The sequence below is a fragment of the Lactuca virosa genome, chromosome 1, assembly GCF_052849685.1.
Source record: "Lactuca virosa cultivar CGN04683 chromosome 1, Lactuca_virosa_CGN04683_v6, whole genome shotgun sequence".
NCBI classification, from domain to species: Eukaryota; Viridiplantae; Streptophyta; class Magnoliopsida; order Asterales; family Asteraceae; genus Lactuca; species Lactuca virosa.
This window is the reverse complement of record NC_136426.1, coordinates 261504877-261527410: the sequence shown is the minus strand read 5'-3', so window position 1 is coordinate 261527410 and position 22534 is coordinate 261504877. Positions and strand designations below refer to the sequence as shown.

At 47.5% G+C, this 22534-nt stretch overlaps 64 non-coding genes and 1 pseudogene across 64 annotated transcripts; all 65 read right to left on the bottom strand.

Moving 5' to 3' along the window:
- Positions 1-158: 158 nt before the first annotated feature.
- Positions 159-277, bottom strand: LOC145154452 (5S ribosomal RNA). The gene has a single exon (XR_013734924.1). It is a non-coding gene; the product is annotated as a 5S ribosomal RNA (ribosomal RNA).
- A 227-nt stretch (positions 278-504) lies between these two features.
- On the bottom strand, positions 505-623 carry LOC145154631 (5S ribosomal RNA). Its single transcript, XR_013735097.1, has one exon. It is a non-coding gene; the product is annotated as a 5S ribosomal RNA (ribosomal RNA).
- A 229-nt stretch (positions 624-852) lies between these two features.
- LOC145148162 (5S ribosomal RNA) lies at positions 853-970 on the bottom strand. The gene has a single exon (XR_013729060.1). It is a non-coding gene; the product is annotated as a 5S ribosomal RNA (ribosomal RNA).
- A 227-nt stretch (positions 971-1197) lies between these two features.
- On the bottom strand, positions 1198-1315 carry LOC145143224 (5S ribosomal RNA). The gene has a single exon (XR_013724274.1). It is a non-coding gene; the product is annotated as a 5S ribosomal RNA (ribosomal RNA).
- Positions 1316-1547: 232 nt separating this feature from the next.
- LOC145147785 (5S ribosomal RNA) lies at positions 1548-1666 on the bottom strand. Its single transcript, XR_013728675.1, has one exon. It is a non-coding gene; the product is annotated as a 5S ribosomal RNA (ribosomal RNA).
- A 219-nt stretch (positions 1667-1885) lies between these two features.
- On the bottom strand, positions 1886-2004 carry LOC145154619 (5S ribosomal RNA). The gene has a single exon (XR_013735086.1). It is a non-coding gene; the product is annotated as a 5S ribosomal RNA (ribosomal RNA).
- Positions 2005-2235: 231 nt separating this feature from the next.
- Positions 2236-2354, bottom strand: LOC145155087 (5S ribosomal RNA). Its single transcript, XR_013735546.1, has one exon. It is a non-coding gene; the product is annotated as a 5S ribosomal RNA (ribosomal RNA).
- A 231-nt stretch (positions 2355-2585) lies between these two features.
- On the bottom strand, positions 2586-2704 carry LOC145153594 (5S ribosomal RNA). Its single transcript, XR_013734094.1, has one exon. It is a non-coding gene; the product is annotated as a 5S ribosomal RNA (ribosomal RNA).
- A 227-nt stretch (positions 2705-2931) lies between these two features.
- On the bottom strand, positions 2932-3050 carry LOC145156091 (5S ribosomal RNA). Its single transcript, XR_013736517.1, has one exon. It is a non-coding gene; the product is annotated as a 5S ribosomal RNA (ribosomal RNA).
- Positions 3051-3290: 240 nt separating this feature from the next.
- LOC145137146 (5S ribosomal RNA) lies at positions 3291-3409 on the bottom strand. The gene has a single exon (XR_013720884.1). It is a non-coding gene; the product is annotated as a 5S ribosomal RNA (ribosomal RNA).
- Positions 3410-3640: 231 nt separating this feature from the next.
- LOC145155086 (5S ribosomal RNA) lies at positions 3641-3759 on the bottom strand. The gene has a single exon (XR_013735545.1). It is a non-coding gene; the product is annotated as a 5S ribosomal RNA (ribosomal RNA).
- Positions 3760-3993: 234 nt separating this feature from the next.
- LOC145154608 (5S ribosomal RNA) lies at positions 3994-4112 on the bottom strand. The gene has a single exon (XR_013735075.1). It is a non-coding gene; the product is annotated as a 5S ribosomal RNA (ribosomal RNA).
- A 228-nt stretch (positions 4113-4340) lies between these two features.
- On the bottom strand, positions 4341-4459 carry LOC145139835 (5S ribosomal RNA). Its single transcript, XR_013722010.1, has one exon. It is a non-coding gene; the product is annotated as a 5S ribosomal RNA (ribosomal RNA).
- A 220-nt stretch (positions 4460-4679) lies between these two features.
- LOC145154596 (5S ribosomal RNA) lies at positions 4680-4798 on the bottom strand. The gene has a single exon (XR_013735064.1). It is a non-coding gene; the product is annotated as a 5S ribosomal RNA (ribosomal RNA).
- A 231-nt stretch (positions 4799-5029) lies between these two features.
- LOC145155085 (5S ribosomal RNA) lies at positions 5030-5148 on the bottom strand. The gene has a single exon (XR_013735544.1). It is a non-coding gene; the product is annotated as a 5S ribosomal RNA (ribosomal RNA).
- Positions 5149-5377: 229 nt separating this feature from the next.
- Positions 5378-5496, bottom strand: LOC145143789 (5S ribosomal RNA). The gene has a single exon (XR_013724823.1). It is a non-coding gene; the product is annotated as a 5S ribosomal RNA (ribosomal RNA).
- A 230-nt stretch (positions 5497-5726) lies between these two features.
- LOC145148342 (5S ribosomal RNA) lies at positions 5727-5845 on the bottom strand. Its single transcript, XR_013729230.1, has one exon. It is a non-coding gene; the product is annotated as a 5S ribosomal RNA (ribosomal RNA).
- A 229-nt stretch (positions 5846-6074) lies between these two features.
- LOC145152799 (5S ribosomal RNA) lies at positions 6075-6193 on the bottom strand. The gene has a single exon (XR_013733323.1). It is a non-coding gene; the product is annotated as a 5S ribosomal RNA (ribosomal RNA).
- Positions 6194-6420: 227 nt separating this feature from the next.
- On the bottom strand, positions 6421-6539 carry LOC145155364 (5S ribosomal RNA). The gene has a single exon (XR_013735809.1). It is a non-coding gene; the product is annotated as a 5S ribosomal RNA (ribosomal RNA).
- A 228-nt stretch (positions 6540-6767) lies between these two features.
- LOC145148161 (5S ribosomal RNA) lies at positions 6768-6885 on the bottom strand. The gene has a single exon (XR_013729059.1). It is a non-coding gene; the product is annotated as a 5S ribosomal RNA (ribosomal RNA).
- Positions 6886-7114: 229 nt separating this feature from the next.
- LOC145143213 (5S ribosomal RNA) lies at positions 7115-7232 on the bottom strand. Its single transcript, XR_013724263.1, has one exon. It is a non-coding gene; the product is annotated as a 5S ribosomal RNA (ribosomal RNA).
- A 231-nt stretch (positions 7233-7463) lies between these two features.
- On the bottom strand, positions 7464-7582 carry LOC145155866 (5S ribosomal RNA). Its single transcript, XR_013736294.1, has one exon. It is a non-coding gene; the product is annotated as a 5S ribosomal RNA (ribosomal RNA).
- A 220-nt stretch (positions 7583-7802) lies between these two features.
- On the bottom strand, positions 7803-7921 carry LOC145154201 (5S ribosomal RNA). The gene has a single exon (XR_013734686.1). It is a non-coding gene; the product is annotated as a 5S ribosomal RNA (ribosomal RNA).
- A 233-nt stretch (positions 7922-8154) lies between these two features.
- Positions 8155-8273, bottom strand: LOC145146263 (5S ribosomal RNA). Its single transcript, XR_013727213.1, has one exon. It is a non-coding gene; the product is annotated as a 5S ribosomal RNA (ribosomal RNA).
- Positions 8274-8505: 232 nt separating this feature from the next.
- Positions 8506-8624, bottom strand: LOC145155865 (5S ribosomal RNA). The gene has a single exon (XR_013736293.1). It is a non-coding gene; the product is annotated as a 5S ribosomal RNA (ribosomal RNA).
- Positions 8625-8847: 223 nt separating this feature from the next.
- On the bottom strand, positions 8848-8966 carry LOC145154584 (5S ribosomal RNA). Its single transcript, XR_013735053.1, has one exon. It is a non-coding gene; the product is annotated as a 5S ribosomal RNA (ribosomal RNA).
- Positions 8967-9200: 234 nt separating this feature from the next.
- On the bottom strand, positions 9201-9319 carry LOC145137140 (5S ribosomal RNA). The gene has a single exon (XR_013720883.1). It is a non-coding gene; the product is annotated as a 5S ribosomal RNA (ribosomal RNA).
- A 230-nt stretch (positions 9320-9549) lies between these two features.
- LOC145149413 (5S ribosomal RNA) lies at positions 9550-9668 on the bottom strand. The gene has a single exon (XR_013730272.1). It is a non-coding gene; the product is annotated as a 5S ribosomal RNA (ribosomal RNA).
- Positions 9669-9888: 220 nt separating this feature from the next.
- On the bottom strand, positions 9889-10007 carry LOC145145942 (5S ribosomal RNA). The gene has a single exon (XR_013726892.1). It is a non-coding gene; the product is annotated as a 5S ribosomal RNA (ribosomal RNA).
- Positions 10008-10233: 226 nt separating this feature from the next.
- LOC145154572 (5S ribosomal RNA) lies at positions 10234-10352 on the bottom strand. Its single transcript, XR_013735042.1, has one exon. It is a non-coding gene; the product is annotated as a 5S ribosomal RNA (ribosomal RNA).
- A 229-nt stretch (positions 10353-10581) lies between these two features.
- Positions 10582-10700, bottom strand: LOC145144420 (5S ribosomal RNA). The gene has a single exon (XR_013725428.1). It is a non-coding gene; the product is annotated as a 5S ribosomal RNA (ribosomal RNA).
- A 228-nt stretch (positions 10701-10928) lies between these two features.
- On the bottom strand, positions 10929-11046 carry LOC145143191 (5S ribosomal RNA). Its single transcript, XR_013724242.1, has one exon. It is a non-coding gene; the product is annotated as a 5S ribosomal RNA (ribosomal RNA).
- A 226-nt stretch (positions 11047-11272) lies between these two features.
- LOC145155864 (5S ribosomal RNA) lies at positions 11273-11391 on the bottom strand. Its single transcript, XR_013736292.1, has one exon. It is a non-coding gene; the product is annotated as a 5S ribosomal RNA (ribosomal RNA).
- A 220-nt stretch (positions 11392-11611) lies between these two features.
- Positions 11612-11730, bottom strand: LOC145145036 (5S ribosomal RNA). The gene has a single exon (XR_013726029.1). It is a non-coding gene; the product is annotated as a 5S ribosomal RNA (ribosomal RNA).
- Positions 11731-11961: 231 nt separating this feature from the next.
- Positions 11962-12080, bottom strand: LOC145142080 (5S ribosomal RNA). Its single transcript, XR_013723169.1, has one exon. It is a non-coding gene; the product is annotated as a 5S ribosomal RNA (ribosomal RNA).
- Positions 12081-12310: 230 nt separating this feature from the next.
- Positions 12311-12429, bottom strand: LOC145137134 (5S ribosomal RNA). Its single transcript, XR_013720882.1, has one exon. It is a non-coding gene; the product is annotated as a 5S ribosomal RNA (ribosomal RNA).
- Positions 12430-12658: 229 nt separating this feature from the next.
- On the bottom strand, positions 12659-12777 carry LOC145148626 (5S ribosomal RNA). The gene has a single exon (XR_013729502.1). It is a non-coding gene; the product is annotated as a 5S ribosomal RNA (ribosomal RNA).
- A 220-nt stretch (positions 12778-12997) lies between these two features.
- LOC145143662 (5S ribosomal RNA) lies at positions 12998-13116 on the bottom strand. The gene has a single exon (XR_013724692.1). It is a non-coding gene; the product is annotated as a 5S ribosomal RNA (ribosomal RNA).
- A 227-nt stretch (positions 13117-13343) lies between these two features.
- Positions 13344-13462, bottom strand: LOC145154560 (5S ribosomal RNA). Its single transcript, XR_013735031.1, has one exon. It is a non-coding gene; the product is annotated as a 5S ribosomal RNA (ribosomal RNA).
- Positions 13463-13682: 220 nt separating this feature from the next.
- On the bottom strand, positions 13683-13801 carry LOC145145035 (5S ribosomal RNA). Its single transcript, XR_013726028.1, has one exon. It is a non-coding gene; the product is annotated as a 5S ribosomal RNA (ribosomal RNA).
- A 231-nt stretch (positions 13802-14032) lies between these two features.
- Positions 14033-14151, bottom strand: LOC145142069 (5S ribosomal RNA). The gene has a single exon (XR_013723159.1). It is a non-coding gene; the product is annotated as a 5S ribosomal RNA (ribosomal RNA).
- A 230-nt stretch (positions 14152-14381) lies between these two features.
- Positions 14382-14500, bottom strand: LOC145137127 (5S ribosomal RNA). The gene has a single exon (XR_013720880.1). It is a non-coding gene; the product is annotated as a 5S ribosomal RNA (ribosomal RNA).
- A 229-nt stretch (positions 14501-14729) lies between these two features.
- On the bottom strand, positions 14730-14848 carry LOC145148624 (5S ribosomal RNA). Its single transcript, XR_013729500.1, has one exon. It is a non-coding gene; the product is annotated as a 5S ribosomal RNA (ribosomal RNA).
- A 220-nt stretch (positions 14849-15068) lies between these two features.
- On the bottom strand, positions 15069-15187 carry LOC145143661 (5S ribosomal RNA). The gene has a single exon (XR_013724690.1). It is a non-coding gene; the product is annotated as a 5S ribosomal RNA (ribosomal RNA).
- Positions 15188-15414: 227 nt separating this feature from the next.
- LOC145154548 (5S ribosomal RNA) lies at positions 15415-15533 on the bottom strand. The gene has a single exon (XR_013735020.1). It is a non-coding gene; the product is annotated as a 5S ribosomal RNA (ribosomal RNA).
- A 228-nt stretch (positions 15534-15761) lies between these two features.
- Positions 15762-15879, bottom strand: LOC145143820 (5S ribosomal RNA). Its single transcript, XR_013724854.1, has one exon. It is a non-coding gene; the product is annotated as a 5S ribosomal RNA (ribosomal RNA).
- Positions 15880-16104: 225 nt separating this feature from the next.
- LOC145155863 (5S ribosomal RNA) lies at positions 16105-16223 on the bottom strand. Its single transcript, XR_013736291.1, has one exon. It is a non-coding gene; the product is annotated as a 5S ribosomal RNA (ribosomal RNA).
- Positions 16224-16443: 220 nt separating this feature from the next.
- Positions 16444-16562, bottom strand: LOC145154200 (5S ribosomal RNA). The gene has a single exon (XR_013734685.1). It is a non-coding gene; the product is annotated as a 5S ribosomal RNA (ribosomal RNA).
- A 231-nt stretch (positions 16563-16793) lies between these two features.
- On the bottom strand, positions 16794-16912 carry LOC145146262 (5S ribosomal RNA). The gene has a single exon (XR_013727212.1). It is a non-coding gene; the product is annotated as a 5S ribosomal RNA (ribosomal RNA).
- A 239-nt stretch (positions 16913-17151) lies between these two features.
- Positions 17152-17270, bottom strand: LOC145155862 (5S ribosomal RNA). Its single transcript, XR_013736290.1, has one exon. It is a non-coding gene; the product is annotated as a 5S ribosomal RNA (ribosomal RNA).
- Positions 17271-17489: 219 nt separating this feature from the next.
- Positions 17490-17608, bottom strand: LOC145154536 (5S ribosomal RNA). The gene has a single exon (XR_013735008.1). It is a non-coding gene; the product is annotated as a 5S ribosomal RNA (ribosomal RNA).
- A 231-nt stretch (positions 17609-17839) lies between these two features.
- On the bottom strand, positions 17840-17958 carry LOC145155084 (5S ribosomal RNA). The gene has a single exon (XR_013735543.1). It is a non-coding gene; the product is annotated as a 5S ribosomal RNA (ribosomal RNA).
- A 231-nt stretch (positions 17959-18189) lies between these two features.
- On the bottom strand, positions 18190-18308 carry LOC145137112 (5S ribosomal RNA). The gene has a single exon (XR_013720877.1). It is a non-coding gene; the product is annotated as a 5S ribosomal RNA (ribosomal RNA).
- Positions 18309-18539: 231 nt separating this feature from the next.
- On the bottom strand, positions 18540-18658 carry LOC145149487 (5S ribosomal RNA). The gene has a single exon (XR_013730352.1). It is a non-coding gene; the product is annotated as a 5S ribosomal RNA (ribosomal RNA).
- A 221-nt stretch (positions 18659-18879) lies between these two features.
- On the bottom strand, positions 18880-18998 carry LOC145145941 (5S ribosomal RNA). Its single transcript, XR_013726891.1, has one exon. It is a non-coding gene; the product is annotated as a 5S ribosomal RNA (ribosomal RNA).
- A 226-nt stretch (positions 18999-19224) lies between these two features.
- On the bottom strand, positions 19225-19343 carry LOC145144139 (5S ribosomal RNA). Its single transcript, XR_013725156.1, has one exon. It is a non-coding gene; the product is annotated as a 5S ribosomal RNA (ribosomal RNA).
- Positions 19344-19573: 230 nt separating this feature from the next.
- On the bottom strand, positions 19574-19692 carry LOC145135100 (5S ribosomal RNA). The gene has a single exon (XR_013719583.1). It is a non-coding gene; the product is annotated as a 5S ribosomal RNA (ribosomal RNA).
- Positions 19693-19922: 230 nt separating this feature from the next.
- On the bottom strand, positions 19923-20057 carry LOC145150331 (5S ribosomal RNA; annotated as a pseudogene).
- A 229-nt stretch (positions 20058-20286) lies between these two features.
- On the bottom strand, positions 20287-20404 carry LOC145144313 (5S ribosomal RNA). The gene has a single exon (XR_013725326.1). It is a non-coding gene; the product is annotated as a 5S ribosomal RNA (ribosomal RNA).
- Positions 20405-20632: 228 nt separating this feature from the next.
- Positions 20633-20751, bottom strand: LOC145155861 (5S ribosomal RNA). Its single transcript, XR_013736289.1, has one exon. It is a non-coding gene; the product is annotated as a 5S ribosomal RNA (ribosomal RNA).
- A 221-nt stretch (positions 20752-20972) lies between these two features.
- LOC145154940 (5S ribosomal RNA) lies at positions 20973-21091 on the bottom strand. Its single transcript, XR_013735408.1, has one exon. It is a non-coding gene; the product is annotated as a 5S ribosomal RNA (ribosomal RNA).
- Positions 21092-21324: 233 nt separating this feature from the next.
- Positions 21325-21443, bottom strand: LOC145154524 (5S ribosomal RNA). The gene has a single exon (XR_013734997.1). It is a non-coding gene; the product is annotated as a 5S ribosomal RNA (ribosomal RNA).
- A 231-nt stretch (positions 21444-21674) lies between these two features.
- On the bottom strand, positions 21675-21793 carry LOC145137105 (5S ribosomal RNA). The gene has a single exon (XR_013720873.1). It is a non-coding gene; the product is annotated as a 5S ribosomal RNA (ribosomal RNA).
- A 229-nt stretch (positions 21794-22022) lies between these two features.
- On the bottom strand, positions 22023-22141 carry LOC145149865 (5S ribosomal RNA). The gene has a single exon (XR_013730705.1). It is a non-coding gene; the product is annotated as a 5S ribosomal RNA (ribosomal RNA).
- A 221-nt stretch (positions 22142-22362) lies between these two features.
- On the bottom strand, positions 22363-22481 carry LOC145143980 (5S ribosomal RNA). The gene has a single exon (XR_013725004.1). It is a non-coding gene; the product is annotated as a 5S ribosomal RNA (ribosomal RNA).
- Between the last annotated feature and the right edge of the window lie 53 nt (positions 22482-22534).

The window sequence follows — 22534 nt, the reverse complement described above, 5'->3', positions numbered from 1 at the left end:
ACGCGAGGCGTGGGACCCACGTGACCGATCGGCTCCGTTCCAAAAATACGAAAACCATCAACCATGAAGCGGAGGCCACCCGAGCATAGAAATAGCAAGAAAGAAAAAAAAAACCGCACGTAAAATCTAAAAAAAACGCAAACGGACAACGAAAAAGGGAGGTGCAACACGAGGACTTCCCAGGGGGTCACCCATCCTAGTACTACTCTCGCCCAAGCACGCTTAACTGCGGAGTTCTGATGGGATCCGGTGCATTAGTGCTGGTATGATCGCACCCGAAATACTATCCATGCTTATTGCTTGTATGTCTTAAATGACACAGAACCTCGTTTGTTTTCGTACGCGAGTCGTGGGACCCACGTGACCGATCGGCTCCGTTCCAAAAATACGAAGACCATGAACCATGAAACGGAGGCCACCCGAGCATAGAAATAGCAAGAAAAAAAAAACAAAAAAAAACCGCACGTGAAATCTAAAAAAACGCAAACGGACAACGAAAAAACGGGGGTGCAACACGAGGACTTCCCAGGGGGTCACCCATCCTAGTACTACTCTCGCCCAAGCACGCTTAACTGCGGAGTTCTGATGGGATCCGGTGCATTAGTGCTGGTATGATCGCACCCGAAATACTATCCATGCTTATTGCTTTTATGTCTTAAAAGACGCAGAACCTCCTTTGTTTTCGTACGCGAGGCGTGGAACCCACGTGACCGATCGGCTCCGTTCCAAAAATACGAAAACCATCAACCATGAAGCGGAGGCCACCCGAGCATAGAAATAGCAAGAAAGAAAAAAAAACAAAAAAAAACCGCACGTAAAATCTAAAAAAACGCAAACGGACAACGAAAAAGGGGGGTGCAACACGAGGACTTCCCGGGGGTCACCCATCCTAGTACTACTCTCGCCCAAGCACGCTTAACTGCGGAGTTCTGATGGGATCCGGTGCATTAGTGCTGGTATGATCGCACCGGAAATACTATCCATGCTTATCGCTTGTATGTCTTAAAAGACGCAGAACCTCCTTTGTTTTCGTACGCGATGCGTGGGACCCACGTGACCGATCAGCTCCGTTCCAAAAATACGAAGACCATCAACCATGAAGCGGAGGCCACCCGAGCATAGAAATAGCAAGAAAGAAAAAAAAACAAAACAAACCGCACGTAAAATCTAAAAAAACGTAAACGGACAACGAAAAAGGGGGTGCAACACGAGGACTTCCCAGGGGTCACCCATCCTAGTACTACTCTCGCCCAAGCACGCTTAACTGCGGAGTTCTGATGGGATCCGGTGCATTAGTGCTGGTATGATCGCACCCGAAATACTATCCATGCTTATTGCTTTTATGTCTTAAAAGACGCAGAACCTCCTTTGTTTTCGTACGCGAAGCGTGGGACCCACGTGACCGATCGGCTCCGTTCCAAAAATACGAAAACCATCAACCATGAAGCGGTGGCCACCCGAGCATAGAAATAGCAAGAAAGAAAACAAAAAAAACCGCACGTAAAATCTAAAAAAACGCAAACGGGCAACGAAAAAGGGGGGGGGGGGGGGTTCAACACGAGGACTTCCCAGGGGGTCACCCATCCTAGTACTACTCTCGCCCAAGCACGCTTAACTGCGGAGTTCTGATGGGATCCGGTGCATTAGTGCTGGTATGATAGCACCCGAAATACTATCCATGCTTATTGCTTTTATGTCTTAAAAGACGCAGAACCTCCTTTGTTTTCGTACGCGAGGCGTGGGACCCACGTGACCGATCGGCTCCGTTCCAAAAATACGAAAACCATCAACCATGAAGCGGAGGCCACCCGAGCATAGAAATAGCAAGAAAGAAAAAAAAACCGCACGTAAAATCTAAAAAAACGCAAACGGACAACAAAAAAGGGGGGTGCAACACGAGGACTTCCCAGGGGGTCACCCATCCTAGTACTACTCTCGCCCAAGCACGCTTAACTGCGGAGTTCTGATGGGATCCGGTGCATTAGTGCTGGTATGATCGCACCCGAAATACTATCCATGCTTATTGATTTTATGTCTTAAAAGACGCAGAACCTCCTTTGTTTTCGTACGCGAGGCGTGGGACCCACGTGACCGATCGGCTCCGTTCCAAAAATACGAAAACCATCAACCATGAAGCGGAGGCCACCCGAGCATAGAAATAGCAAGAAAGAAAAAAAAACAAAAAAAAAACCGCACGTAAAATCTAAAAAAACGCAAACGGACAACGAAAAAAGGGGGGTGCAACACGAGGACTTCCCAGGGGGTCACCCATCCTAGTACTACTCTCGCCCAAGCACGCTTAACTGCAGAGTTCTGATGGGATCCGGTGCATTAGTGCTGGTATGATCGCACCCGAAATACTATCAATGCTTAATGCTTTTATGTCTTAAAAGACGCAGAACCTCCTTTGTTTTCGTACGCGAGGCGTGGAACCCACGTGACCGATCGGCTCCGTTCCAAAAATACGAAAACCATCAACCATGAAGCGGAGGCCACCCGAGCATAGAAATAGCAAGAAAGAAAAAAAAAAACAAAAAAAAACTGCACGTAAAATCTAAAAAAACGCAAACGGACAACGAAAAAGGGGGGTGCAACACGAGGACTTCCCAGGGGGTCACCCATCCTAGTACTACTCTCGCCCGAGCACGCTTAACTGCGGAGTTCTGATGGGATCCGGTGCATTAGTGCTGGTATGATCGCACCCGAAATACTATCCATGCTTATTGCTTGTATGTCTTAAAAGACGCAGAACCTCCTTTGTTTTCGTACGCGAGGCGTGGGACCCACGTGACCGATCGGCTCAGTTCCAAAAATACGAAGACCATGAACCATGAAACGGAGGCCACCCGAGCATAGAAATAGCAAGAAAAAAAAACAAAAAAAAAACCGCACGTAAAATCTAAAAAAACGCAAACGGACAACGAAAAAACGGGGGTGCAACACAAGGACTTCCCAGGGGGTCACCCATCCTAGTACTACTCTCGCCCCAGCACGCTTAACTGCGGAGTTCTGATGGGATCCGGTGCATTAGTGCTGGTATGATCGCACCCGAAATACTATCCATGCTTATTGCTTTTATGTCTTAAAAGACGCAGAACCTCCTTTGTTTTCGTACGCGAGGCGTGGAACCCACGTGACCGATCGGCTCCGTTCCAAAAATACGAAAACCATCAACCATGAAGCGGAGGCCACCCGAGCATAGAAATAGCAAGAAAGAAAAAAAACAAAAAAAAAACCGCACGTAAAATCTAAAAAAACGCAAACGGACAACGAAAAAGGGGGGGGGGGGGGGGGTGCAACACGAGGACTTCCCAGGGGGTCACCCATCCTAGTACTACTCTCGCCCAAGCACGCTTAACTGCGGAGTTCTGATGGGATCCGGTGCATTAGTGCTGGTATGATCGCACCGAAAATACTATCCATGCTTATTGCTTGTATGTCTTAAAAGACGCAGAACCTCCTTTGTTTTCGTACGCGAGGCGTGGGACCCACGTGACCGATCGGCTCCGTTCCAAAAATACGAAAACCATCAACCATGAAGCGGAGGCCACCCGAGCATAGAAATAGCAAGAAAGAAAAAAAAACAAAAAAAAAACCGCACGTAAAATCTAAAAAAACGCAAACGGACAACGAAAAAAGGGGGGTGCAACACGAGGACTTCCCAGGGGGTCACCCATCCTAGTACTACTCTCGCCCAAGCACGCTTAACTGCAGAGTTCTGATGGGATCCGGTGCATTAGTGCTGGTATGATCGCACCCGAAATACTATCCATGCTTAATGCTTTTATGTCTTAAAAGACGCAGAACCTCCTTTGTTTTCGTACGCGAGGCGTGGAACCCACGTGACCGATCGGCTCCGTTCCAAAAATACGAAAACCATCAACCATGAAGCGGAGGCCACCCGAGCATAGAAATAGCAAGAAAGAAAAAAAAACAAAAAAAAACCGCACGTAAAATCTAAAAAAACGCAAACGGGCAACGAAAAAGGGGGGGGGGGTGCAACACGAGGACTTCCCAGGGGGTCACCCATCCTAGTACTACTCTCGCCCAAGCACGCTTAACTGCGGAGTTCTGATGGGATCCGGTGCATTAGTGCTGGTATGATCGCACCCGAAATACTATCCATGCTTATTGCTTTTATGTCTTAAAAGACGCAGAACCTCCTTTGTTTTCGTACGCGAGGCGTGGAACCCACGTGACCGATCAACTCCGTTCCAAAAATACGAAAACCATCAACCATGAAGCGGAGGCCACCCGAGCATAGAAATAGCAAGAAAGAAAAAAAAACAAAAAAAAACGCACGTAAAATCTAAAAAAACGCAAACGGACAACAAAAAAGGGGGGTGCAACACGAGGACTTCCCAGGGGGTCACCCATCCTAGTACTACTCTCGCCCAAGCACGCTTAACTGCGGAGTTCTAATGGGATCCGGTGCATTAGTGCTGGTATGATAGCACCCGAAATACTATCCATGCTTATTGCTTTTATGTCTTAAAAGACGCAGAACCTCCTTTGTTTTCGTACGCGAGGCGTGGGACCCACGTGACCGATCGGCTCCGTTCCAAAAATACGAAAACCATCAACCATGAAGCGGAGGCCACCCGAGCATAGAAATAGCAAGAAAGAAAAAAAAAACCGCACGTAAAATCTAAAAAAACGCAAACGGACAACAAAAAAGGGGGGTGCAACACGAGGACTTCCCAGGGGGTCACCCATCCTAGTACTACTCTCGCCCAAGCACGCTTAACTGCGGAGTTCTGATGGGATCCGGTGCATTAGTGCTGGTATGATCGCACCCGAAATACTATCCATGCTTATTGATTTTATGTCTTAAAAGACGCAGAACATCCTTTGTTTTCGTACGCGAGGCGTGGGACCCACGTGACCGATCGGCTCCGTTCCAAAAATACGAAAACCATCAACCATGAAGCGGAGGCCACCCGAGCATAGAAATAGCAAGAAAGAAAAAAAAACAAAAAAAAAACCGCACGTAAAATCTAAAAAAACGCAAACGGACAACGAAAAAAGGGGGGTGCAACACGAGGACTTCCCAGGGGGTCACCCATCCTAGTACTACTCTCGCCCAAGCACGCTTAACTGCAGAGTTCTGATGGGATCCGGTGCATTAGTGCTGGTATGATCGCACCCGAAATACTATCCATGCTTAATACTTTTATGTCTTAAAAGACGCAGAACCTCCTTTGTTTTCGTACGCGAGGCGTGGAACCCACGTGACCGATCGGCTCCGTTCCAAAAATACGAAAACCATCAACCATGAAGCGGAGGCCACCCGAGCATAGAAATAGCAAGAAAGAAAAAAAAAACAAAAAAAAACTGCACGTAAAATCTAAAAAAACGCAAACGGACAACGAAAAAGGGGGTGCAACACGAGGACTTCCCAGGGGGTCACCCATCCTAGTACTACTCTCGCCCAAGCACGCTTAAATGCGGAGTTCTGATGGGATCCGGTGCATTAGTGCTGGTATGATCGCACCCGAAATACTATCCATGCTTATTGCTTGTATGTCTTAAAAGACGCAGAACCTCCTTTGTTTTCGTACGCGAGGCGTGGGACCCACGTGACCGATCGGCTCCGTTCCAAAAATACGAAGACCATGAACCATGAAACGAAGGCCACCCGAGCATAGAAATAGCAAGAAAGAAAAAAAAAACAAAAAAAAACCGCACGTAAAATCTAAAAAAACGCAAACGGACAACGAAAAAGGGGGGTGCAACACGAGGACTTCCTAGGGGGTCACCCATCCTAGTACCACTCTCGCCCAAGCATGCTTAACTGCGGAGTTCTGATGGGATCCGGTGCATTAGTGCTGGTATGATCACACCCGAAATACTATCCATGCTTATTGCTTGTATGTCTTAAAAGACGCAGAACCTCCTTTGTTTTCGTACACGAGGCGTGGGACCCACGTGACCGATCAGCTCCGTTCCAAAAATACGAAGACCATCAACCATGAAGCGGAGGCCACCCGATCATAGAAATAGCAAGAAAGAAAAAAAAACAAAAAAAAACCGCACGTAAAATCTAAAAAAACGCAAACGGACAACGAAAAAGGGGGGTGCAACACGAGGACTTCCCATGGGGTCACCCATCCTAGTACTACTCTCGCCCAAGCACGCTTAACTGCGGAGTTCTGATGGGATCCGGTGCATTAGTGCTGGTATGATCGCACCCGAAATACTGTCCATGCTTATTGCTTGTATGTCTTAAAAGACACAGAACCTCCTTTGTTTTCGTACGCGAGGCGTGGGACCCACGTGACCGATCGGCTCAGTTCCAAAAATACGAAGACCATGAACCATGAAACGGAGGCCACCCGAGCATAGAAATAGCAAGAAAAAAAAAACAAAAAAAAACCGCACGTAAAATCTAAAAAAACGCAAACGGACAACGAAAAAACGGGGGTGCAACACGAGGACTTCCCAGGGGGTCACCCATCCTAGTACTACTCTCGCCCAAGCACGCTTAACTGCGGAGTTCTGATGGGATCCGGTGCATTAGTGCTGATATGATCGCACCCGAAATACTATCCATGCTTATTGCTTTTATGTCTTAAAAGACGCAGAACCTCCTTTGTTTTCGTACGCGAGGCGTGGAACCCACGTGACCGATCGGCTCCGTTCCAAAAATACGAAAACCATCAACCATGAAGCGGAGGCCACCCGAGCATAGAAATAGCAAGAAAGAAAAAAAAACAAAAAAAAACCGCACGTAAAATCTAAAAAAACGCAAACGGACAACGAAAAAGGGGGTGCAACACGAGGACTTCCCGGGGGTCACCCATCCTAGTACTACTCTCGCCCAAGCACGCTTAACTGCGGAGTTCTGATGGGATCCGGTGCATTAGTGCTGGTATGATCGCACCGGAAATACTATCCATGCTTATTGCTTGTATGTCTTAAAAGACGCAGAACCTCCTTTGTTTTCGTACGCGATGCGTGGGACCCACGTGACCGATCAGCTCCGTTCCAAAAATACGAAGACCATCAACCATGAAGCGGAGGCCATCCGAGCATAGAAATAGCAAGAAAGAAAAAAAAAACAAAACAAAACCGCACGTAAAATCTAAAAAAACGTAAACGGACAACGAAAAAGGGGGTGCAACACGAGGACTTCCCAGGGGTCACCCATCCTAGTACTACTCTCGCCCAAGCACGCTTAACTGCGGAGTTCTGATGGGATCCGGTGCATTAGTGCTGGTATGATCGCACCCGAAATACTATCCATGCTTATTGCTTTTATGTCTTAAAAGACGCAGAACCTCCTTTGTTTTCGTACGCGAAGCGTGGGACCCACGTGACCGATCGGCTCCGTTCCAAAAATACGAAAACCATCAACCATGAAGCGGTGGCCACCCGAGCATAGAAATAGCAAGAAAGAAAACAAAAAAAACCGCACGTAAAATCTAAAAAAACGCAAACGGGCAACGAAAAAGGGGGGGGGGGGGGTGCAACACGAGGACTTCCCAGGGGGTCACCCATCCTAGTACTACTCTCGCCCAAGCACGCTTAACTGCGGAGTTCTGATGGGATCCGGTGCATTAGTGCTGGTATGATAGCACCCGAAATACTATCCATGCTTATTGCTTTTATGTCTTAAAAGACGCAGAACCTCCTTTGTTTTCGTACGCGAGGCGTGGGACCCACGTGACCGATCGGCTCCGTTCCAAAAATACGAAAACCATCAACCATGAAGCGGAGGCCACCCGAGCATAGAAATAGCAAGAAAGAAAAAAAAAATCGCACGTAAAATCTAAAAAAACGCAAACGGACAACAAAAAAGGGGGGTGCAACACAAGGACTTCCCAGGGGGTCACCCATCCTAGTACTACTCTCGCCCAAGCACGCTTAACTGCGGAGTTCTGATGGGATCCGGTGCATTAGTGCTGGTATGATCGCACCCGAAATACTATCCATGCTTATTGATTTTATGTCTTAAAAGACGCAGAACCTCCTTTGTTTTCGTACGCGAGGCGTGGGACCCACGTGACCGATCGGCTCCGTTCCAAAAATACGAAAACCATCAACCATGAAGCGGAGGCCACCCGAGCATAGAAATAGCAAGAAAGAAAAAAAAACAAAAAAAAAAAACCGCACATAAAATCTAAAAAAACGCAAACGGACAACGAAAAAAGGGGGGTGCAACACGAGGACTTCCCAGGGGGTCACCCATCCTAGTACTACTCTCGCCCAAGGACGCTTAACTGCAGAGTTCTGATGGGATCCGGTGCATTAGTGCTGGTATGATCGCACCCGAAATACTATCCATGCTTAATGCTTTTATGTCTTAAAAGACGCAGAACCTCCTTTGTTTTCGTACGCGAGGCGTGGAACCCACGTGACCGATCGGCTCCGTTCCAAAAATACGAAAACCATCAACCATGAAGCGGAGGCCACCCGAGCATAGAAATAGCAAGAAAGAAAAAAAAACAAAAAAAAACCGCACGTAAAATCTAAAAAAACGCAAACGGGCAACGAAAAAGGGGGGGGGTGCAACACGAGGACTTCCCAGGGGGTCACCCATCCTAGTACTACTCTCGCCCAAGCACGCTTAACTGCGGAGTTCTGATGGGATCCGGTGCATTAGTGCTGGTATGATAGCACCCGAAATACTATCCATGCTTATTGCTTTTATGTCTTAAAAGACGCAGAACCTCCTTTGTTTTCGTACGCGAGGCGTGGGACCCACGTGACCGATCGGCTCCGTTCCAAAAATACGAAAACCATCAACCATGAAGCGGAGGCCACCCGAGCATAGAAATAGCAAGAAAGAAAAAAAAAACCGCACGTAAAATCTAAAAAAACGCAAACGGACAACGAAAAAGGGGGGGGGTGCAACACGAGGACTTCCCAGGGGGTCACCCATCCTAGTACTACTCTCGCCCAAGCACGCTTAACTGCGGAGTTCTGATGGGATCCGGTGCATTAGTGCTGGTATGATCGCACCCGAAATACTATCCATGCTTAATGCTTTTATGTCTTAAAAGACGCAGAACCTCCTTTGTTTTCGTACGCGAGGCGTGGAACCCACGTGACCGATCGGCTCCGTTCCAAAAATACGAAAACCATCAATCATGAAGCAGAGGCCACCCGAGCATAGAAATAGCAAGAAAGAAAAAAAAACAAAAAAAAACCGCACGTAAAATCTAAAAAAACGCAAACGGACAACGAAAAAGGGGGGGGGGGTGCAACACGAGGACTTCCCAGGGGGTCACCCATCCTAGTACTACTCTCGCCCAAGCACGCTTAACTGCGGAGTTCTGATGGGATCCGGTGCATTAGTGCTGGTATGATCGCACCGAAAATACTATCCATGCTTATTGCTTGTATGTCTTAAAAGACGCAGAACCTCCTTTGTTTTCGTACGCGAGGCGTGGGACTCACGTGACCGATCGGCTCCGTTCCAAAAATACGAAGACCATGAACCATGAAACGAAGGCCACCCGAGCATAGAAATAGCAAGAAAGAAAAAAAAACAAAAAAAAACCGCACGTAAAATCTAAAAAAACGCAAACGGGCAACGAAAAAGGGGGGGTGTAACACGAGGACTTCCCAGGGGGTCACCCATCCTAGTACTACTCTCGCCCAAGCACGCTTAACTGTGGAGTTCTGATGGGATCCGGTGCATTAGTGCTGGTAAGATAGCACCCGAAATACTATCCATGCTTATTGCTTTTATGTCTTAAAAGACGCAGAACCTCCTTTGTTTTCGTACGCGAGGCGTGGGACCCACGTGACCGATCGGCTCCGTTCCAAAAATACGAAAACCATCAACCATGAAGCGGAGGCCACCCGAGCATAGAAATAGCAAGAAAGAAAAAAAAACCGCACGTAAAATCTAAAAAAAACGCAAACGGACAACGAAAAAGGGAGGTGCAACATGAGGACTTCCCAGGGGGTCACCCATCCTAGTACTACTCTCGCCCAAGCACGCTTAACTGCGGAGTTCTGATGGGATCCGGTGCATTAGTGCTGGTATGATCGCACCCGAAATACTATCCATGCTTATTGCTTGTATGTCTTAAATGACACAGAACCTCGTTTGTTTTCGTACGCGAGGCGTGGGACCCACGTGACCGATCGGCTCCGTTCCAAAAATACGAAGACCATGAACCATGAAACGGAGGCCACCCGAGCATAGAAATAGCAAGAAAAAAAAACAAAAAAAAACCGCACGTAAAATCTAAAAAAACGCAAACGGACAACGAAAAAACGGGGGTGCAACACGAGGACTTCCCAGGGGGTCACCCATCCTAGTACTACTCTCGCCCAAGCACGCTTAACTGCGGAGTTCTGATGGGATCCGGTGCATTAGTGCTGGTATGATCGCACCCGAAATACTATCCATGCTTATTGCTTTTATGTCTTAAAAGACGCAGAACCTCCTTTGTTTTCGTACACGAGGCGTGGAACCCACGTGACCGATCGGCTCCGTTCCAAAAATACGAAAACCATCAACCATGAAGCGGAGGCCACCCGAGCATAGAAATAGCAAGAAAGAAAAAAAAACAAAAAAAAACCGCACGTAAAATCTAAAAAAACGCAAACGGACAACGAAAAAGGGGGGTGCAACACAAGGACTTCCCAGGGGGTCACCCATCCTAGTACTACTCTCGCCCAAGCACGCTTAACTGCGGAGTTCTGATGGGATCCGGTGCATTAGTGCTGGTATGATCGCACCGGAAATACTATCCATGCTTATTGCTTGTATGTCTTAAAAGACGCAAAACCTCCTTTGTTTTCGTACGCGATGCGTGGGACCCACGTGACCGATCAGCTCCGTTCCAAAAATACGAAGACCATCAACCATGAAGCGGAGGCCACCCGAGCATAGAAATAGCAAGAAAGAAAAAAAAACAAAACAAAACCGCACGTAAAATCTAAAAAAACGTAAACGGACAACGAAAAAGGGGGTGCAACACGAGGACTTCCCAGGGGTCACCCATCCTAGTACTACTCTCGCCCAAGCACGCTTAACTGCGGAGTTCTGATGGGATCCGGTGCATTAGTGCTGGTATGATCGCACCCGAAATACTATCCATGCTTATTGCTTTTATGTCTTAAAAGACGCAGAACCTCCTTTGTTTTCGTACGCGAAGCGTGGGACCCACGTGACCGATCGGCTCCGTTCCAAAAATACGAAAACCATCAACCATGAAGCGGTGGCCACCCGAGCATAGAAATAGCAAGAAAGAAAACAAAAAAAACCGCACGTAAAATCTAAAAAAACGCAAACGGGCAACGAAAAAGGGGGGGGGTGCAACACGAGGACTTCCCAGGGGGTCACCCATCCTAGTACTACTCTCGCCCAAGCACGCTTAACTGCGGAGTTCTGATGGGATCCGGTGCATTAGTGCTGGTATGATAGCACCCGAAATACTATCCATGTTTATTGCTTTTATGTCTTAAAAGACGCAGAACCTCCTTTGTTTTCGTACGCGAGGCGTGGGACCCACGTGACCGATCGGCTCCGTTCCAAAAATACGAAAACCATCAACCATGAAGCGGAGGCCACCCAAGCATAGAAATAGCAAGAAAGAAAAAAAAAACCGCACGTAAAATCTAAAAAAACGCAAACGGACAACAAAAAAGGGGGGTGCAACACGAGGACTTCCCAGGGGGTCACCCATCCTAGTACTACTCTCGCCCAAGCACGCTTAACTGCGGAATTCTGATGGGATCCGGTGCATTAGTGCTAGTATGATCGCACCCGAAATACTATCCATGCTTTTTGATTTTATGTCTTAAAAGACGCAGAACCTCCTTTGTTTTCGTACGCGAGGCGTGGGACCCACGTGACCGATCGGCTCCGTTCCAAAAATACGAAAACCATCAACCATGAAACGGAGGCCACCCGAGCATAGAAATAGCAAGAAAGAAAAAAAAACAAAAAAAAAACCGCACGTAAAATCTAAAAAAACGCAAACGGACAACGAAAAAAGGGGGGTGCAACACGAGGACTTCCCAGGGGGTCACCCATCCTAGTACTACTCTCGCCCAAGCACGCTTAACTGCGGAGTTCTGATTGGATCCGGTGCATTAGTGCTGGTATGATCGCACCCGAAATACTATCCATGCTTAATGCTTTTATGTCTTAAAAGACGCAGAACCTCCTTTGTTTTCGTACGCGAGGCGTGGAACCCACGTGACCGATCGGCTCCGTTCCAAAAATACGAAAACCATCAACCATGAAGCGGAGGCCACCCGAGCATAGAAATAGCAAGAAAGAAAAAAAAACAAAAAAAAACCGCACGTAAAATCTAAAAAAACGCAAACGGACAACGAAAAAGGGGGGGTGCAACACGAGGACTTCCCAGGGGGTCACCCATCCTAGTACTACTCTCGCCCAAGCACGCTTAACTGCGGAGTTCTGATGGGATCCGGTGCATTAGTGCTGGTATGATCGCACCGAAAATACTATCCATGCTTATTGCTTGTATGTCTTAAAAGACGCAGAACCTCCTTTGTTTTCGTACGCGAGGCGTGGGACCCACGTGACCGATCGGCTCCGTTCCAAAAATACGAAGACCATGAACCATGAAACGAAGGCCACCCGAGCATAGAAATAGCAAGAAAGAAAAAAAACAAAAAAAAACCGCACGTAAAATCTAAAAAAACGCAAACGGGCAACGAAAAAGGGGGGGTGTAACACGAGGACTTCCCAGGGGGTCACCCATCCTAGTACTACTCTCGCCCAAGCACGCTTAACTGTGGAGTTCTGATGGGATCCGGTGCATTAGTGCAGGTATGATAGCACCCGAAATACTATCCATGCTTATTGCTTTTATGTCTTAAAAGACGCAGAACCTCCTTTGTTTTCGTACGCGAGGCGTGGGACCCACGTGACCGATCGGCTCCGTTCCAAAAATACGAAAACCATCAACCATGAAGCGGAGGCCACCCGAGCATAGAAATAGCAAGAAAGAAAAAAAAACCGTACGTAAAATCTAAAAAAAACGCAAACGGACAACGAAAAAGGGAGGTGCAACACGAGGACTTCCCAGGGGGTCAACCATCCTAGTACTACTCTCGCCCAAGCACGCTTAACTGCGGAGTTCTGATGGGATCCGGTGCATTAGTGCTGGTATGATCGCACCCGAAATACTATCCATGCTTATTGCTTGTATGTCTTAAATGACACAGAACCTCGTTTGTTTTCGTACGCGAGGCGTGGGACCCACGTGACCGATCGGCTCCGTTCCAAAAATACGAAGACCATGAACCATGAAACGGAGGCCACCCGAGCATAGAAATAGCAAGAAAAAAAAAACAAAAAAAAACCGCACGTAAAATCTAAAAAAACGCAAACGGACAACGAAAAAACGGGGGTGCAACACGAGGACTTCCCAGGGGGTCACCCATCCTAGTACTACTCTCGCCCAAGCACGCTTAACTGCGGAGTTCTGATGGGATCCGGTGCATTAGTGCTGGTATGATCGCACCCGAAATACTATCCATGCTTATTGCTTTTATGTCTTAAAAGACGCAGAACCTCCTTTGTTTTCGTACGCGAGGCGTGGGACCCACGTGACCGATCGGCTCCGTTCCAAAAATACGAAAACCATCAACCATGAAGCGGAGGCCACCCAAGCATAGAAATAGCAAGAAAGAAAAAAAAAACCGCACGTAAAATCTAAAAAAACGCAAACGGACAACAAAAAAGGGGGGTGCAACACGAGGACTTCCCAGGGGGTCACCCATCCTAGTACTACTCTCGCCCAAGCACGCTTAACTGCGGAATTCTGATGGGATCCGGTGCATTAGTGCTAGTATGATCGCACCCGAAATACTATCCATGCTTTTTGATTTTATGTCTTAAAAGACGCAGAACCTCCTTTGTTTTCGTACGCGAGGCGTGGGACCCACGTGACCGATCGGCTCCGTTCCAAAAATACGAAAACCATCAACCATGAAACGGAGGCCACCCGAGCATAGAAATAGCAAGAAAGAAAAAAAAACAAAAAAAAAACCGCACGTAAAATCTAAAAAAACGCAAACGGACAACGAAAAAAGGGGGGTGCAACACGAGGACTTCCCAGGGGGTCACCCATCCTAGTACTACTCTCGCCCAAGCACGCTTAACTGCGGAGTTCTGATTGGATCCGGTGCATTAGTGCTGGTATGATCGCACCCGAAATACTATCCATGCTTAATGCTTTTATGTCTTAAAAGACGCAGAACCTCCTTTGTTTTCGTACGCGAGGCGTGGAACCCACGTGACCGATCGGCTCCGTTCCAAAAATACGAAAACCATCAACCATGAAGCGGAGGCCACCCGAGCATAGAAATAGCAAGAAAGAAAAAAAAACAAAAAAAAACCGCACGTAAAATCTAAAAAAACGCAAACGGACAACGAAAAAGGGGGGGTGCAACACGAGGACTTCCCAGGGGGTCACCCATCCTAGTACTACTCTCGCCCAAGCACGCTTAACTGCGGAGTTCTGATGGGATCCGGTGCATTAGTGCTGGTATGATCGCACCGAAAATACTATCCATGCTTATTGCTTGTATGTCTTAAAAGACGCAGAACCTCCTTTGTTTTCGTACGCGAGGCGTGGGACCCACGTGACCGATCGGCTCCGTTCCAAAAATACGAAGACCATGAACCATGAAACGAAGGCCACCCGAGCATAGAAATAGCAAGAAAGAAAAAAAACAAAAAAAAACCGCACGTAAAATCTAAAAAAACGCAAACGGGCAACGAAAAAGGGGGGGTGTAACACGAGGACTTCCCAGGGGGTCACCCATCCTAGTACTACTCTCGCCCAAGCACGCTTAACTGTGGAGTTCTGATGGGATCCGGTGCATTAGTGCAGGTATGATAGCACCCGAAATACTATCCATGCTTATTGCTTTTATGTCTTAAAAGACGCAGAACCTCCTTTGTTTTCGTACGCGAGGCGTGGGACCCACGTGACCGATCGGCTCCGTTCCAAAAATACGAAAACCATCAACCATGAAGCGGAGGCCACCCGAGCATAGAAATAGCAAGAAAGAAAAAAAAACCGTACGTAAAATCTAAAAAAAACGCAAACGGACAACGAAAAAGGGAGGTGCAACACGAGGACTTCCCAGGGGGTCAACCATCCTAGTACTACTCTCGCCCAAGCACGCTTAACTGCGGAGTTCTGATGGGATCCGGTGCATTAGTGCTGGTATGATCGCACCCGAAATACTATCCATGCTTATTGCTTGTATGTCTTAAATGACACAGAACCTCGTTTGTTTTCGTACGCGAGGCGTGGGACCCACGTGACCGATCGGCTCCGTTCCAAAAATACGAAGACCATGAACCATGAAACGGAGGCCACCCGAGCATAGAAATAGCAAGAAAAAAAAAACAAAAAAAAACCGCACGTAAAATCTAAAAAAACGCAAACGGACAACGAAAAAACGGGGGTGCAACACGAGGACTTCCCAGGGGGTCACCCATCCTAGTACTACTCTCGCCCAAGCACGCTTAACTGCGGAGTTCTGATGGGATCCGGTGCATTAGTGCTGGTATGATCGCACCCGAAATACTATCCATGCTTTTTGATTTTATGTCTTAAAAGACGCAGAACCTCCTTTGTTTTCGTACGCGAGGCGTGGGACCCACGTGACCCATCGGCTCCGTTCCAAAAATACGAAAACCATCAACCATGAAGCGGAGGCCACCCGAGCATAGAAATAGCAAGAAAGAAAAAAAAACAAAACAAAACCGCACGTAAAATCTAAAAAAACGTAAACGGACAACGAAAAAGGGGGTGCAACACGAGGACTTCCCAGGGGTCACCCATCCTAGTACTACTCTCGCCCAAGCACGCTTAACTACGGAGTTCTGATGGGATCCGGTGCATTAGTGCTGGTATGATCGCACCCGAAATACTATCCATGCTTATTGCTTTTATGTCTTAAAAGACGGAGAACCTCCTTTGTTTTCGTACGCGAAGCGTGGGACCCACGTGACCGATCGGCTCCGTTCCAAAAATACGAAAACCATCAACCATGAAGCGGTGGCCACCCGAGCATAGAAATAGCAAGAAAGAAAACAAAAAAAACCGCACGTAAAATCTAAAAAAACGCAAACGGGCAACGAAAAAGGGGGGGGTGCAACACGAGGACTTCCCAGGGGGTCACCCATCCTAGTACTACTCTCGCCCAAGCACGCTTAACTGCGGAGTTCTGATGGGATCCGGTGCATTAGTGCTGGTATGATAGCACCCGAAATACTATCCATGCTTATTGCTTTTATGTCTTAAAAGACGCAGAACCTCCTTTGTTTTCGTACGCGAGGCGTGGGACCCACGTGACCGATCGGCTCCGTTCCAAAAATACGAAAACCATCAACCATGAAGCGGAGGCCACCCGAGCATAGAAATAGCAAGAAAGAAAAAAAAAACCGCACGTAAAATCTAAAAAAACGCAAACGGACAACAAAAAAGGGGGGTGCAACACAAGGACTTCCCAGGGGGTCACCCATCCTAGTACTACTCTCGCCCAAGCACGCTTAACTGCGGAGTTCTGATGGGATCCGGTGCATTAGTGCTGGTATGATCGCACCCGAAATACTATCCATGCTTATTGATTTTATGTCTTAAAAGACGCAGAACCTCCTTTGTTTTCGTACGCGAGGCGTGGGACCCACGTGACCGATCGGCTCCGTTCCAAAAATACGAAAACCATCAACCATGAAGCGGAGGCCACCCGAGCATAGAAATAGCAAGAAAGAAAAAAAAACAAAAAAAAAACCGCACGTAAAATCTAAAAAAACGCAAACGGACAACGAAAAAAGGGGGGTGCAACACGAGGACTTCCCAGGGGGTCACCCATCCTAGTACTACTCTCGCCCAAGGACGCTTAACTGCAGAGTTCTGATGGGATCCGGTGCATTAGTGCTGGTATGATCGCACCCGAAATACTATCCATGCTTAATGCTTTTATGTCTTAAAAGACGCAGAACCTCCTTTGTTTTCGTACGCGAGGCGTGGAACCCACGTAACCGATCGGCTCCGTTCCAAAAATACGAAAACCATCAACCATGAAGCGGAGGCCACCCGAGCATAGAAATAGCAAGAAAGAAAAAAAAACAAAAAAAAACCGCACGTAAAATCTAAAAAAACGCAAACGGGCAACGAAAAAGGGGGGGGGGGGGGGGTGCAACACGAGGACTTCCCAGGGGGTCACCCATCCTAGTACTACTCTCGCCCAAGCACGCTTAACTGCGGAGTTCTGATGGGATCCGGTGCATTAGTGCTGGTATGATAGCACCCGAAATACTATCCATGCTTATTGCTTTTATGTCTTAAAAGACGCAGAACCTCCTTTGTTTTCGTACGCGAGGCGTGGGACCCACGTGACCGATCGGCTCCGTTCCAAAAATACGAAAACCATCAACCATGAAGCGGAGGCCACCCGAGCATAGAAATAGCAAGAAAGAAAAAAAAACCGCACGTAAAATCTAAAAAAACGCAAACGGACAACAAAAAAGGGGGGTGCAACACGAGGACTTCCCAGGGGGTCACCCATCCTAGTACTACTCTCGCCCAAGCACGCTTAACTGCGGAGTTCTGATGGGATCCGGTGCATTAGTGCTGGTATGATCGCACCCGAAATACTATCCATGCTTATTGATTTTATGTCTTAAAAGACGCAGAACCTCCTTTGTTTTCGTACGCGAGGCGTGGGACCCACGTGACCGATCGGCTCCGTTCCAAAAATACGAAAACCATCAACCATGAAACGGAGGCCACCCGAGCATAGAAATAGCAAGAAAGAAAAAAAAACAAAAAAAAAACCGCACGTAAAATCTAAAAAAACGCAAACGGACAACGAAAAAAGGGGGGTGCAACACGAGGACTTCCCAGGGGGTCACCCATCCTAGTACTACTCTCGCCCAAGCACGCTTAACTGCAGAGTTCTGATGGGATCCGGTGCATTAGTGCTGGTATGATCGCACCCGAAATACTATCCATGCTTAATGCTTTTATGTCTTAAAAGACGCAGAACCTCCTTTGTTTTCGTACGCGAGGCGTGGAACCCACGTGACCGATCGGCTCCGTTCCAAAAATACGAAAACCATCAATCATGAAGCAGAGGCCACCCGAGCATAGAAATAGCAAGAAAGAAAAAAAAACAAAAAAAAACCGCACGTAAAATCTAAAAAAACGCAAACGGACAACGAAAAAGGGGGGGGTGCAACACGAGGACTTCCCAGGGGGTCACCCATCCTAGTACTACTCTCGCCCAAGCACGCTTAACTGCGGAGTTCTGATGGGATCCGGTGCATTAGTGCTGGTATGATCGCACCGAAAATACTATCCATGCTTATTGCTTGTATGTCTTAAAAGACGCAGAACCTCCTTTGTTTTCGTACGCGAGGCGTGGGACCCACGTGACCGATCGGCTCCGTTCCAAAAATACGAAGACCATGAACCATGAAACGAAGGCCACCCGAGCATAGAAATAGCAAGAAAGAAAAAAAAAACAAAAAAAAACCGCACGTAAAATCTAAAAAAACGCAAACGGGCAACGAAAAAGGGGGGGTGTAACACGAGGAATTCCCAGGGGGTCACCCATCCTAGTACTACTCTCGCCCAAGCACGCTTAACTGTGGAGTTCTGATGGGATCCGGTGCATTAGTGCTGGTAAGATAGCACCCGAAATACTATCCATGCTTATTGCTTTTATGTCTTAAAAGACGCAGAACCTCCTTTGTTTTCGTACGCGAGGCGTGGGACCCACGTGACCGATCGGCTCCGTTCCAAAAATACGAAAACCATCAACCATGAAGCGGAGGCCACCCGAGCATAGAAATAGCAAGAAAGAAAAAAAAAACCGCACGTAAAATCTAAAAAAAACGCAAACGGACAACGAAAAAGGGAGGTGCAACATGAGGACTTCCCAGGGGGTCACCCATCCTAGTACTACTCTCGCCCAAGCACGCTTAACTGCGGAGTTCTGATGGGATCCGGTGCATTAGTGCTGGTATGATCGCACCCGAAATACTATCCATTCTTATTGCTTGTATGTCTTAAATGACACAGAACCTCGTTTGTTTTCGTACGCGAGGCGTGGGACCCACGTGACCGATCGGCTCCGTTCCAAAAATACGAAGACCATGAACCATGAAACGGAGGCCACCCGAGCATAGAAATAGCAAGAAAAAAAAACAAAAAAAAACCGCACGTAAAATCTAAAAAAACGCAAACGGACAACGAAAAAACGGGGGTGCAACACGAGGACTTCCCAGGGGGTCACCCATCCTAGTACTACTCTCGCCCAAGCACGCTTAACTGCGGAGTTCTGATGGGATCCGGTGCATTAGTGCTGGTATGATCTCACCCGAAATACTATCCATGCTTATTGCTTTTATGTCTTAAAAGACGCAGAACCTCCTTTGTTTTCGTACGCGAGGCGTGGAACCCACGTGACCGATCGGCTCCGTTCCAAAAATACGAAAACCATCAACCATGAAGCGGAGGCCACCCGAGCATAGAAATAGCAAGAAAGAAAAAAAAACAAAAAAAAACCGCACGTAAAATCTAAAAAAACGCAAACGGACAACGAAAAAACGGGGGTGCAACACGAGGACTTCCCAGGGGGTCACCCATCCTAGTACTACTCTCGCCCAAGCACGCTTAACCGCGGAGTTCTGATGGGATCCGGTGCATTAGTGCTGGTATGATCGCACCCGAAATACTATCCATGCTTATTGCTTTTATGTCTTAAAAGACGCAGAACCTCCTTTGTTTTCGTACGCGAGGCGTGGAACCCACGTGACCGATCGGCTCCGTTCCAAAAATACGAAAACCATCAACCATGAAGCGGAGGCCACCCGAGCATAGAAATAGCAAGAAAGAAAAAAAAAACAAAAAAAAACCGCACGTAAAATCTAAAAAAACGCAAACGGACAACGAAAAAGGGGGGTGCAACACGAGGACTTCCCAGGGGGTCACCCATCCTAGTACTACTCTCGCCCAAGCACGCTTAACTGCGGAGTTCTGATGGGATCCGGTGCATTAGTGCTCCGGTGCATTAGTGCTGGTATGATCGCACCGGAAATACTATCCATGCTTATTGCTTGTATGTCTTAAAAGACGCAGAACCTCCTTTGTTTTCGTACGCGATGCGTGGGACCCACGTGACCGATCAGCTCCGTTCCAAAAATACGAAGACCATCAACCATGAAGCGGAGGCCACCCGAGCATAGAAATAGCAAGAAAGAAAAAAAAAACAAAACAAAACCGCACGTAAAATCTAAAAAAACGTAAACGGACAACGAAAAAGGGGGTGCAACACGAGGATTTCCCAGGGGTCACCCATCCTAGTACTACTCTCGCCCAAGCACGCTTAACTGCGGAGTTCTGATGGGATCCGGTGCATTAGTGCTGGTATGATCGCACCCGAAATACTATCCATGCTTATTGCTTTTATGTCTTAAAAGACGCAGAACCTCCTTTGTTTTCGTACGCGAAGCGTGGGACCTACGTGACCGATCGGCTCCGTTCCAAAAATACGAAAACCATCAACCATGAAGCGGTGGCCACCCGAGCATAGAAATAGCAAGAAAGAAAACAAAAAAAACCGCACGTAAAATCTAAAAAAACGCAAACGGGCAACGAAAAAGGGGGGGGGGGTGCAACACGAGGACTTCCCAGGGGGTCACCCATCCTAGTACTACTCTCGCCCAAGCACGCTTAACTGCGGAGTTCTGATGGGATCCGGTGCATTAGTGCTGGTATGATAGCACCCGAAATACTATCCATGTTTATTGCTTTTATGTCTTAAAAGACGCAGAACCTCCTTTGTTTTCGTACGCGAGGCGTGGGACCCACGTGACCGATCGGCTCCGTTCCAAAAATACGAAAACCATCAACCATGAAGCGGAGGCCACCCAAGCATAGAAATAGCAAGAAAGAAAAAAAAAAACCGCACGTAAAATCTAAAAAAACGCAAACGGACAACAAAAAAGGGGGGTGCAACACGAGGACTTCCCAGGGGGTCACCCATCCTAGTACTACTCTCGCCCAAGCACGCTTAACTGCGGAGTTCTGATGGGATCCGGTGCATTAGTGCTAGTATGATCGCACCCGAAATACTATCCATGCTTATTGATTTTATGTCTTAAAAGACGTAGAACCTCCTTTGTTTTCGTACGCGAGGCGTGGGACCCACGTGACCGATCGGCTCCGTTCCAAAAATACGAAAACCATCAACCATGAAACGGAGGCCACCCGAGCATAGAAATAGCAAGAAAGAAAAAAAAACAAAAAAAAAAAACCGCACGTAAAATCTAAAAAAACGCAAACGGACAACGAAAAAAGGGGGGTGCAACACGAGGACTTCCCAGGGGGTCACCCATCCTAGTACTACTCTCGCCCAAGCACGCTTAACTGCGGAGTTCTGATGGGATCCGGTGCATTAGTGCTGGTATGATCGCACCCGAAATACTATCCATGCTTAATGCTTTTATGTCTTAAAAGACGCAGAACCTCCTTTGTTTTCGTACGCGAGGCGTGGAACCCACGTGACCGATCGGCTCCGTTCCAAAAATACGAAAACCATCAACCATGAAGCGGAGGCCACCCGAGCATAGAAATAGCAAGAAAGAAAAAAAAACAAAAAAAAACCGCACGTAAAATCTAAAAAAATGCAAACGGACAACGAAAAAGGGGGGGGTGCAACACGAGGACTTCCCAGGGGGTCACCCATCCTAGTACTACTCTCGCCCAAGCACGCTTAACTGCGGAGTTCTGATGGGATCCGGTGCATTAGTGCTGGTATGATCGCACCGAAAATACTATCCATGCTTATTGCTTGTATGTCTTAAAAGACGCAGAACCTCCTTTGTTTTCGTACGCGAGGCGTGGGACCCACGTGACCGATCGGCTCCGTTCCAAAAATACGAAGACCATGAACCATGAAACGAAGGCCACCCGAGCATAGAAATAGCAAGAAAGAAAAAAAACAAAAAAAAACCGCACGTAAAATCTAAAAAAACGCAAACGGGCAACGAAAAAGGGGGGGTGTAACACAAGGACTTCCCAGGGGGTCACCCATCCTAGTACTACTCTCGCCCAAGCACGCTTAACTGTGGAGTTCTGATGGGATCCGGTGCATTAGTGCTGGTATGATAGCACTCGAAATACTATCCATGCTTATTGCTTTTATGTCTTAAAAGACGCAGAACCTCCTTTGTTTTCGTACGCGAGGCGTGGGACCCACGTGACCGATCGGCTCCGTTCCAAAAATACGAAAACCATCAACCATGAAGCGGAGGCCACCCGAGCATAGAAATAGCAAGAAAGAAAAAAAAAACCGCACGTAAAATCTAAAAAAGACGCAAACGGACAACGAAAAAGGGAGGTGCAACACGAGGACTTCCCAGGGGGTCACCCATCCTAATACTACTCTCGCCCAAGCACGCTTAACTGCGGAGTTCTGATGGGATCCGGTGCATTAGTGCTGGTATGATCGCACCCGAAATACTATCCATGCTTATTGCTTGTATGTCTTAAATGACACAGAACCTCGT